Source organism: Triticum dicoccoides, chromosome 3A, assembly GCF_002162155.2.
Source record: "Triticum dicoccoides isolate Atlit2015 ecotype Zavitan chromosome 3A, WEW_v2.0, whole genome shotgun sequence".
In the NCBI taxonomy this organism is placed as follows: Eukaryota; Viridiplantae; Streptophyta; class Magnoliopsida; order Poales; family Poaceae; genus Triticum; species Triticum dicoccoides.
Window position 1 is genome coordinate 410549025 of NC_041384.1, and position 3736 is coordinate 410552760.

The following is a 3736-nucleotide window of genomic DNA, read 5'->3' on the forward strand; positions in this document are numbered from 1 at the left end:
GTGCTGCTATTGGATATACTCTTGATGATCTTAAGGGCATTAGTCCCACTCTACGTCAACATAAAATAAATTTGGAAGCAGATGCCAAACCAATTCGTGATCCTCAACGATGTCTGAATCCTAAAATGAAAGAAGTGGTAAGAAAAGAAATACTAAAGCTTCTGGAGGCAGGTATAATTTATCCCGTTGCCGATAGTTAGTGGGTAAGTCCTGTTCATTGTGTTCCTAAGAAGGGAGGTATTACTGTTGTCCCTAATGATAAAGATGAATTGATTCCACAAAGAATTATTACAGGTTATAGGATGGTAATTGATTTCCGTAAATTAAATAAGGCTACTAAGAAAGATCATTACCCCTTACCTTTTATAGATCAAATGCTAGAAAGATTATGCAAACATACACATTACCGCTTTTTAGATGGTTATTCTGGTTTCTCTCAAATACATGTGTCGGCTAAAGATCAATCAAAGACTACTTTTACATGCCCTTTTGGTACTTTTGCTTATAGATGTATGCCTTTTGGTTTATGTAATGCACCCGCTACCTTTCAAAGATGCATGATGGCTATATTCTCTAACTTTTGTGAAAAGATTTGTGAGGTTTTCATGGATGACTTTTCCGTCTATGGATCTTCTTTTGATGATTGCTTGAGCAATCTTGATCGAGTTTTGCAGAGATGTGAAGAAACTAATCTTGTCTTGAATTGGGAAAAGTGCCACTTTATGGTTAATGAGGGTATTGTCTTGGGGCATAAAGTTTCTGAAAGAGGTATTGAAGTTGATAAAGCCAAGGTTGATGCTATTGAAAAGATGCCATGTCCCAAGGAAATCAAAGGTATAAGAAGTTTCCTTGGTCACGCCGGATTTTATAGGAGGTTCATTAAGGACTTCTCAAAAATTTATCGGCCTCTGACTAATTTATTACAAAAAGATATACCATTTGTCTTTGATGATGATTGTGTAGAAGCATTTGAAATACTTAAGAAAGCATTAGTCTCTGCACCTATTGTTCAGCCACCTGATTGGAATTCACCCTTTGAAATTATGTGTGATGCTAGCGATTATGCTGTAGGTGCTGTTCTAGGGCAAAGAGTTCATAAGAAATTAAATGTTATCCATTATGCTAGTAAGACTCTAGACAATGCTCAAAGAAATTATGCTACTACTGAAAAATAACTTTTAGGAGTTGTATTTGCTTGTGATAAGTTTAGACCTTATATTGTTGATTCTAAAGTAACTATCCACAATGATCATGCTGCTATTAAATATCTTATGGAGAAGAAAGATGCTAAACCTAGACTTATTAGATGGGTTCTCTTGCTACAAGAATTTGATTTGCATATTGTTGATACAAAAGGAGCTCAGAACCCCATTGCAGACAGCTTATCTAGGTTACAGAATTTTCTTGATGACCCACTACCTATTGATGATAGATTTCCTGATGAAAGTACCCCTTGGTATGCTGATTATGCTAATTACATAGTTGCTAAATTTATACCACCTAGCTTCACATACCAACAAAAGAAAAAGTTCTTCTATGATTTGAGACATTACTTTTGGGATGACTCACATCTTTATAAAGGAGTAGATGGTGTTATTAGACGTTGTGTACCTGAGCATGAACAAGAACAGATCCTACGGAAGTGCCACTCCGAAACTTATGGAGGACACCATGTGGGAGATAGAACTGCACATAAGGTATTGCAATCCGGTTTTTATTGGCCTACTCTCTTCAAGGATGCCCGTAAGTTTGTCCTATCTTGTCATGAATGTCAAAGAATTGGTAATATTAGTAGACGTCAAGAAATGCCTATGAATTATTCACTTGTTATTGAACCGTTTGATGTTTGGGGCTTTTATTATATGGGACCTTTTCCTGCCTCTAATGGATATACACATATTTTAGTTGCTGTTGATTACGTTACTAAGTGGGTAGAAGCTATTCCAACTAGTAGTGCTAATCATAACACTTCTATTAAAATGCTTAAAGAAGTTATTTTTCTGAGGTTTGGAGTCCCTAGATATTTAATGACTGATGGTGGTTCACATTTTATTCATGGTGATTTCCGTAAAATGCTTGCTAAATATGACGTCAATCATAGAATTGCATCTCCGTATCACCCACAGTCTAGTGGTCAAGTAGAATTGAGTAATAGAGAACTAAAATTAATTTTGCAAAAGACTGTCAATAGGTCTAGAAAGAATTGGTCCAAGAAACTTGATGATGCATTATGGGCCTATAGAACTGCATATAAAAATCCTATGGGTATGTCTCCGTATAAAATGGTATATGGAAAAGCATGTCACTTACCTCTCGAACTAGAACATAAGGCATATTGGGCTATTAAAGAGCTCAACTATGATTTCAAACTTGCCGGTGAAAAGAGGTTATTTGATATTAGCTCACTTGATGAATGGAGAACCCAAGCTTATGAAATTGCCAAGTTGTTTAAAGAAAAGGTTAAAAGATGGCATGACAAAAAGATACAAAAGCGTGAGTTTAATGTAGGTGATTATGTATTGCTATACAACTCTCGTTTAAGATTTTTTGCAGGTAAACTTCTCTCTAAATGGGAAGGCCCCTATGTATCGATGAGGTCTATCGTTCCGGTGCCTTAAAAATCAACAACTTCGAAGGCACAAATCCGAAGGTGGTAAACGGTCAAAGAATCAAACATTATATCTCAGTTGATCCCATAAATGTTGAAACCAATATTATTGAAAATATAACCCCGGAGGAATACATAAGGGACACTTTCCAGAATGTTTCAGACTTCGAAAAGGAATAGGTATGTGGTACGGTAAGTAAACCGACTCCAAAACAATTTTAAGGCAATATTTCTCTGTTTTGGAACATTAGAAAAATAGAAAATTAAGTAGCAGTCCGGGAAGGACACGAGGGCCCCACGAGGGTGGAGGGCATGCCCTACCCCCCTGGGCGCGCCCCCTACCTCGTGAGCTCCTCGTGTGCCTTCCGGACTCCGTTTTCTTGCACGATACGTATTTTGGTCGGTAAAAATTCACTATATAATCTCCCGGGGGTTTTGACCCCGTATCACGCAAAGATCTCCTGTTTTTGTTTCGAGCTATTTTTCTGACAGATCTAGATTATCATGACATCCCCAAGTGCTTCCAAGGACAAGTTCTTCGAGAAGGTCATCAACCCTTACCTCATGGAGGTGCTGCGACACTCTCAAACCATTGAGATGCGTGATGGGTTGCTGCACATCCGCGATGCTGAGGGACCAAAGGGAACCGGAAGCGTGGAGACGAGGCTCGATGCAATGGAGCAACAAGTTTTCAAGTGCCAGGGGATGGTGGAGCGTGGAATCAACGCTAGCCACACGATGCTCGCAGAGTTCACTAACAACTACAAGACGGATGCCAAGAACACCGAGGAGGCCATCTTCAAGCTACATGAGAAGATCGAGCACCTCCAGGCCCAAATCTATGACCTGCAAAACCAAAACTGTGAGTATGAATATAGATTCAAAAGAATGAGTTTGGTTGCAGATTAAAGGATTCCGGAGACTCGATCATCCTTCTATGATGGTGAACCTATGCCTTGGAAGATGGATAACAAGCCCGCATCATCAACAACACCTCCACCTTCTTCACCAACCAAAGAGATATAATCACATGGGTATGGGCACTCCCCTTGGAAACTTCCAAGCTTGGGGGAGGTGCCCCAGTATCGTATCACAATCACAACTCCTATCTTTACCGTTTTCCTTAGT